The following is an 8,363-nucleotide window of genomic DNA, read 5'->3' as shown; positions in this document are numbered from 1 at the left end:
TCCACACTTGAGTAAAGTCTTGTTGCTTGGTGAGTTGTTCCAAAAAGTCCTTATGAGAATCCAAGGTATTGCCACTGACAACAGTGAAGAATTTTATCATCCTTGGATTACCTGCAAGAGGATATTAAAAAGGGAACTTTTATTGTTAATTCCGTGACCTTAATCATTAATGCAGCTGCCTTAAGTAAAAAAAAAAAAGTTTTTTAAGTGGCGTATCAGCTCTACTTTTTGGTAACAGCATACAACTTTATAACTAACATATTTTAATGAAATATCAGAACACACATCAACCTTCATATAATGGGCACAATCACAGATATTTTGCTCACATTCTAAGTGTAAGCACAGCAAAAGCTCACTATGAAGGAGTTATTGATAAAGTACACTGAACAAAGAAAAACAAAAAAACAATGCCATCTGAGAAAGTAACATGTTGACTTACTATGAACACTGGCCATTTTTTCTGCATAAAAAAAAAGATTGAAATCATTACTACACACATCATTAGGTTACTTAGTAGTATCATCCTTAGTAGTATCATCCTATCATTTTTGTTATATTTTCTCCTTTGCAATTAAAATCGTCTGTATTAAAATTTGAATGTTGTGTTTATTTTTGGACTCGGGCTCTATTTTACCGGTTAAAACTGGCACTCTTCTGTTTTCAAACATTAGCGCCAGAATTGGTCATTTACCTGTCTTATATGAACTCGCTTGCGCTGAGGTGTGAGTGGTGGCAATATCTGAGGTGTGTTGTTAAAAATGTTCGCCAAAGTGCCAATTTCAGGCAGCACTGGTGGGATATTTAAGACCAACCAAAACCTGGTCTCTTAAAAGCAACGTGTTTGCTATTATGGCACGGATTTTGACAGCGGAAGCGCAGCCTATCCAGCTGTGACGTACAGTGGCCATTTGCCCATGGAACAAGAGGGATGTGCATTTTGTACCAGTAAACCTCTTATTTAGAAACATAAAAAAACGAAATGTTTTTAATAAAACATTTATTAAAAACCAAGCGTAGCCTCCCCTCCTCTCAATGAAGGCTATTTCTTTTGTCCTGTCCAATGCGTTCGCCAACTAGTCACGACTATCATAAAGGGTTTGGCTCATCAGACCGCTTTAAAATAAATCTTAAATCACCAAAGCTTTATTAGAAGATCAAGTTTGGGAGCATCCCCTTTTATCTATCTAGGAGGCTATTGTACATTATTTTAGCCAGCTCCTGTTGTTATTTTGGATGTGTGTGAAAACCCCTCCATGTAGGCTATATGCTCATCATGGAAGAAGAGATGATCCGGTGACACTCATATTTAGAAACAATTATGTTATTTTCCTGTAACAATTGCTTGTATTCCGTTTCGTTTGAGCCGTGGTCGGCTACCCTTACCCTACTATAATGAAAGCTAGATTCAACAGCAATGTGTCTGGTGTCTTTCTTATCCTGGCCATCCATTTGTCAAGAAGCCGATCCATAAAAGGTTTCTAAAATGGTGTACTCGTGAGGCTTTTGTATTATTCACAATTCACACACTGTAGTTCGTCATGCAGTGCAGGGTACTCTATTCGGCTTGTATCCATCCCCATTTCCAAAGAGCGCCTCTTATCCGGTTACCAAAGACACACTCCTAGAAACATATTGAAATTATTCAGTCCTATAACACCATGTCATCGGTAGGCCTAGCCTATATCTACGCCATTCATAGACGCTAACTACCTTTAGCGCCTATTGACAATAGTATCTTCTGGTCGGGGGAGTTTTGTTGAAGTACTGGTTGCACGCACGATATACTGTATACTCAACAAAAATATAATTATAAAGTGTTGCTCCCATAATTCATGAGCCGAAATAAAAGATCCCAGAAATGTTCCATATGCCCAAAAAGCTTATTTCTCTCAAAGTTTGAGCACACATTTTTTAAGATCCATGTTAGTGAGCATTTCTGCTTTGCCAAGATAATCCATCCACCTGACAGTTGAGGCATGTCAAGAAGCTGATTCAACAGCATGATCATTACACAGGTGCCCATTGTGCTGGAGACAATAAAAGGCCACTCTAAAATGTGCACACTCCCGTGCAATTGCATGCTGACCGCAGGAGTCTCCACCAGAGCTTTTGCTAGGAAATTGAATGTTAATATCTCTACCATAAGCCGCCTCCAATGTTGTTTTAGAGAATTTGGCAGTACGTTCAAATGGCCTCACAACTGCAGACCATGTGGAACCACGCCAGCCCAGGACCTCCACATCCGGCTTCTTCACCTGCTGGATCGTCTGAGACCAGCCACCCGGACAGCTGCTGAAACTGGGGGTTTGCACAACCGCAGAAGTTATAGAAAATATGTCAGGAACCGTCTCAGGGAAGCTCATCTGCGTGCTCATCGTCCTCACACAGGGTCTTGACCTGACTGCAGTTTGGCAAATACTCACCTTCGATGGCCAATGGCATGCTGGAGAAGTGTGCTCTTCACGGATTAATCCTGATTTCAACTGTACCGGGCAGAGTATGATGTTGTGTGGGCGAGATGTTTGCTGATGTCAATGTTGTGAACAGAGTGCCCCATGGTGGCGGTGGGGTTATGGTATGGGCAGCCATAAGCCATTAGACAACGAACACAATTGCATTTTATTGTGGGCAATTTGAATGCACAGAGATACCATGATGAGATTCTAAGGCCCATTGTCGTGGAAGTCAGCCTCCGCCATCAACTAATGTTTCAGCATGATAATGCACAGCCCCATGTCGCAAGGATCCATACACAATTCCTGGAAGCTGAAAATGTCAGAGTTCTTCCATTGCCTGCATACTCACCAGACATGTCACCCATTGAACATGTTTGGGATGCTCTGGTTCTACGTGTACAATAGCGTGATCCAGTTCCCGCCAGTATCCAGCAACTTCGCACAGCAATTGAATAGGAGTGGGACAACATTCCACCGGCCACAATCAACAGCCTGATCAACTCTATGTGAAACAGATGTGTCGCGCTGCATGAGGCAAATGGTGGTCACACCAGATACTGACTGGTTTTCTGATCCACACCCCTACTATTTATTTAAGGTATCTGTGACCAACAGATGCATATCTGTATTCCCAGGCATGTGAAATCCATAGATTAAACTCGGTCCTCAGGACCCCAAGGGATGCACGGATTGTTTTTTGCCCTAGCATTACACAGATGATTCAAATAATCAACTAATCATCAAGTTGAGATCATTTGAATCAGCTGTGTAGTGTTAGGTCAAAAACCAAAACAAGCACCCCTTGGGTTCCTGAGGACAGAGTTTGGGAAATGCTGGATTAGGAGTAACAGCAATGAATTTACTTCCATTGACTGATTTCCTTATATGAACTGTAAAACAGTAAACTCTTTGAAACTGTTGCATGTTGACTTTATATTTTCTAATCTAATGTAGATTGCTGTTACTCCATCTAAATGGTCTTTATGCAGGTTAAAGAAGGATTTTTAAACTTTGAGACAATTGAGACATGGATTGTGTATGTGTTGCATTCAGAGGGTGAATGGGCAAGAACAAATATTTAAGTGCCTTTGAACACCGCTTTGAGTGTGTCAAGAACTGCAACGCTGCTGAGCAGTGAGTTCTGTGTGTAGACCACAGAACATGAAGCTAAACCAAATGTAATCCTTTCTTATTTCATGTGTGGACAACAAAGGGCTACAGTTGTAGGACTGGTAATGTACATTTCCAGCATGTTGTGGAGATGATAGAATGTAACACATTTAGACCTATTCTGTAATTGGTGTAATTATTTTACCATTACTGTACATAGCAATTAAAATCAACTCACCTGGAAATGTCTTTGGAAGTTTTGATAATGCCCTTTGCCAAGTATTTTTGAAAGAATCTGGGAAAACATAAAATTATATAATAACTACTAATAAACATTATTTTCAAAAGTCATATTTCAATCCAACAAGCAGGTATGGGTGGAATGGCATCCCAGGGATGGGATCCCAAGGGGGTATAAGATATTTATACAACCGGTCTAATCCTGAATGCTGATTGGTTAAAACCGCATTCCAGCTGGTGTCTTATCCACAAGTTACCACCGCCTAAATCTATGACATTAAAACCCAGAATGTTGTGTAGGTATTCATTCAGGCCGAGATTCAATCCGACTGCGGATTGTCAACAATGTGTCTCCTAAAGGCAATTTCCGTTATTCTCAGAGTTCTCATTCACGAATCACATTGTCGACAACCCGCTGTCGGATTGAATACTGGCCTTAGTTTCTACAGCCTTTGGCCTGCAATAGCATGCCTGAATCAAAGGTAATCAAATTGTTGGGTACCATGATTCAGCCTCTATTGTGCATGTAATCTGCCCTGCAAAACTACAAATTGCACCTTTAACAGATGACAGTGGCAGCCAGAGACATATATTTAGAATATATGTAACTGGAATATTGTAGGCAGTGGCTATGAACCAAATGTTTGAAAACTAGAGGTGAGTTACACTTCTTAATCACTATAATAAACTCTGCTACGCCAGAGAACCAAAAGAGGAGTCTGACTCTCARTGATTTCTCATCTTTAAAACTTTGAGTAATGCCAACACAGAAAAAAGTAAGTAACATTGTTTAAAGTTTCAGTAAATGGAGGTTTCCTTAACATGATAGAAGTAGTATTTACAGTACCTTTTAGTGGTTCCAGCTGCAACTGAGAAAAACGTTCAGAAATTACTGTACAAACAAATGTATCCCGCACAACTCTATAAAAGTATACTGACTTGATAAGAATCGATTATAAACGTTGTACCCTAACTGTACAACTATGCTAATATCTTCAGCAATGAAGCAATGGCTGAAATGAGAATACTTATTACTCTGCTCAAAGTTATTCAGGACTTACAGTGCATTCGGAAAGTATTCAGACCCCTTGACTTTTCCCACATTTTGTTACGTTACAGCCTTATTCTAAAATTGATTAAAAAAAAGAAAAAATCCTCATCAATCTACGCACAATATCCCATAATAACAGAGCAAAAACTGTTTTTTTTTAATGTTTGCAAATGTATAAAAATACAAAACTGAAATATCACATTTACATAAGTATTCAGACCCTTTACTCAGTACTTTGTTGAAGCACCTTTGGCAGCGATTTACAGCCTCGAGTCTTCTTGGGTTTGACGCTACAAGCTTGGCACACCTGTATTTGGGGAGTTTCTCCATTCTTCTCTGCAGATCCTCTCAAGTTCTGTCAGGTTGGATGGGGAGCGTCGCTGCACAGTTATTTTCAGATCTCTCCAGAGATGTTTGATCAGGATCAAGTCTGGGCTCTGGCTGGGCCACTCAAGGACATTCAGAGACTTGTCTCGAAGCCACTCCTGCATTATCTTGGCTGTGTGCTTAAGGTCGTAGTCCTGTTGGAAGGTGAACCTTTGGGCCCAGTCTGAGGTCCGGAGCGCTCTAGAGCAGGTTTTCATCAAGGACCACTTTGTACTGTTCATCTTTCCCTCGATCCTGACTAGTCTCCCAGTCCCTGCCACTGAAAAACATCCCCATATCATGATCTGTTTCCTCCAGATGTGACGTTTGGCATTCAGGTCAAAGAATTCAATCTTGGTTTCATCAGACCAGAGAATCTTGTTTCTCATGGTCTGAAAATTCATTAGGTGCTTTTTGGCAAACTCCAAGCAGGCTGTCATGTGCCTTTTACTGAGGAGTGGCTTCCATCTGGCCACTCTAACATAAAGGCCTGATTGGTGGAGTGCTGCAGAGATGGTTGTCCTAATGGAAGTTTCTCCAATCTCCACAGAGGAACTCCGGAGCTATGTCAGAGTGACCATCGGATTCTTGGTCACCTCCCTGACCAAGGCCCTTCTCCCCCAATAGCTCAGGAAGAGTGTTGGGGGTTCCAAACATCTTCCATTTAATTATGATGGAGGCCACTGTGTTCTTGGGGACCTTCAATGCTGCATAAAGTGTTTGGTACCCTTCCACAGATCTGTGCCTCGACACAATCATGTCTGGGAGTTCTAAGAACAATTCCTTCGACCTCATGCCTTGGTTTTTGCTCTGACATGCACTTTCAACTGTGGGACCTTATATAGACAGGTGTGTGCCTTTCCAGATCATGTCCAATCAATTGAATTCAACACAGGTGGACTCCAATCAAGTTGTGGAAATATCTCAAGGATGATCAATGGAAACAGGATGCACCTAAGCTCAATTTTGAGTTTCATAGCAAAGGGTCTGAATACTCATGTAAATAAGGTATTTATGTTTTGTATTTTTAATAAATTTTTAATAAATTAGCAAAAATGTCTAAAAATCTGTTTTAACTTTGTCATTATGGGTTATTTTGTGTACATTGATGAGGCGAAACATTTATTTAATCCATTTTAGAATAAGGCTGTAATTTAACAAAATGTGGAGAAAGGGAAGGGGTCTGAATACTTTCCGAACGCACTGTACATATGAAATGAGTAAAGCAGTATGTAAACATTATTAAAGTGACTAGTGTTCCAGTATTAAAGTGACCAGTGATTCCATGTCTGTGTACACAGGGCAGCAGCCTCTAAGGTGCAGGGTTGAGTAACCGGGTGGGGGTCTGAATACTTTCCRAATGCACTGTATTCACCTTTTTTTAACTAGCAATCGTTACTCTAAGACTATCAGACTCTGTATAGGTGATATGACACATTTGAATGGGTCAATAAAAAAAACATTACAAAAGTATGCATGGGGAGTATGAGAGAAATGTACTACTAGTACAGGTAGGTTGTTGGTARGGTGAATTACCWTTGGCTGTATCTTCAGWTGGCTCCAAATCGTACGGACTGCTTCTTTATTGCGAGSACAGTCCAGTAGTCCCTGGTTCTCATGGAACAGACAGTCCGCTGTTAGAATATCATCTCTGGTCACCAGTCTGCTACTGTCAGGTACTGTGCAGTCTGGGTTGAAGGTATGATGCATGCAACAACCGACCAAAAAACCACGTTTACCAGCTGTATAGAGAGTGAAAAACAATGTTTAGCATTAAGATAACAAATAAACATTCAGATAATTAGCATCTTGTAGAATACTATAGTCAACACTGACAATGGATTTGATATAAAACATTAGATATACAGTATATGTCAATAACTTTGCTTCGTTACTTGGGATCATCTGCCAGTGCTGCTTCAATATCAGTCCCAGCACGACTGACGATAGGACAGAAAGTTATGATGACATCACTCTTCTCGGGGTCATCACTTCAGTAAAGTCTCGTTGCTTGGTGAGTGTTCCAAAAAGTCCTTATGAGAATCCAAAGGTATTGCACTGACAACAGTGAAGAATTTATTATCCCTTGGATTACCTGCAAGAGGATAATAAAAGGAACTTTATGTTAATTCCTGACCTTAATGTGAAAAAGTTTTTAAAGTGGGTATCAGCTCTACTTTTTGTAACAGCTTACAACTTTATACTAAACCGAGTATTTTAGAATGAAATTTAGTGTAAGCACGCAACAGCTCACTATGAAGGAGTATAAAACCTGAAAGCAAAGAAAACAAAAACAATGCATCTGAGAAAGTAACATGTTGAACTTACTACTGAACCCTGGCCCATTTTGTCTGCATAAAAAAAAGGATTGAAACTCATTACTACACACATCTTAGGTTACTGATAAGAGAATTTCCAATCACAATTGATAATAACAATCATAGCTCTGACAATTCCCCCGAGGTTTGTAAGATCCATGGTTAATATAATTAGTCAAGACTCAGCTTATTACAAGGTTTAGTACAGTTTTTTTCAACGAAGGTCTAAGTCAAGATACAAAACAATCATTTTATCTGACTTCTCACGCCCACATACACACAAACCGACGCTCAACATACGTTAAGCACACACATGTCCTGCTACCCAGCCGACAGAGATTAGTGACCTTGTCCTTGAGACGTACTCCCCGTTCTCTCGCCAAATCTCTAGTCCAGGTCAGCACCAAGCCAGACAGTTCTGTGTTTAAAAATACATAAAGACAAATTGCTTACCCTAATTCTGACCTAGGACGACACCTTTATTGGATTATGATTTTATACATTTAATCATTCATCAATTCAGTATATGTGTCAGGGCGGAATATTCGATCCATTCAATTACAGATAATTTTCAACCTATCAGTTTATTAGTATATTGTTTTGTTATATTTTTCCCCTTCCAAGTAAAACACGTGTATTGAAATTGGAATGTTGTTGTTTATTTTTGAAATTAAGACTTCTTGGGCTGTCATGATCGTCGTACTTTGTCGAGAGGACCAAGGCGGCAGCGTGGATAAAATACCTACTTCTTTATTTATAAGAAGACGAAAACGAAACAACAACAGAGACACGACGTGAAGCTATTCAAACTAAGTGCAG

The 8,363-nt window shown here is 39.9% G+C and overlaps 1 long non-coding RNA gene across 1 annotated transcript; it reads right to left on the bottom strand.

Moving 5' to 3' along the window:
- Window positions 1–3,806: 3,806 nt before the first annotated feature.
- Window positions 3,807–6,924, bottom strand: LOC139027275 (uncharacterized). Its single transcript, XR_011479347.1, has 3 exons — window positions 6,763–6,924; window positions 4,657–4,678; window positions 3,807–3,864 (listed from the first exon to the last, which is right to left on the bottom strand). It is a non-coding gene; the product is annotated as an uncharacterized lncRNA (long non-coding RNA).
- Between the last annotated feature and the right edge of the window lie 1,439 nt (window positions 6,925–8,363).

This window comes from Salvelinus sp. IW2-2015, unplaced genomic scaffold, assembly GCF_002910315.2.
Source record: "Salvelinus sp. IW2-2015 unplaced genomic scaffold, ASM291031v2 Un_scaffold9115, whole genome shotgun sequence".
Classification (NCBI taxonomy): domain Eukaryota; kingdom Metazoa; phylum Chordata; class Actinopteri; order Salmoniformes; family Salmonidae; genus Salvelinus; species Salvelinus sp. IW2-2015.
Note: the sequence above shows the minus strand (reverse complement) of the source record. Positions and strands in the feature narration are given on the sequence as shown.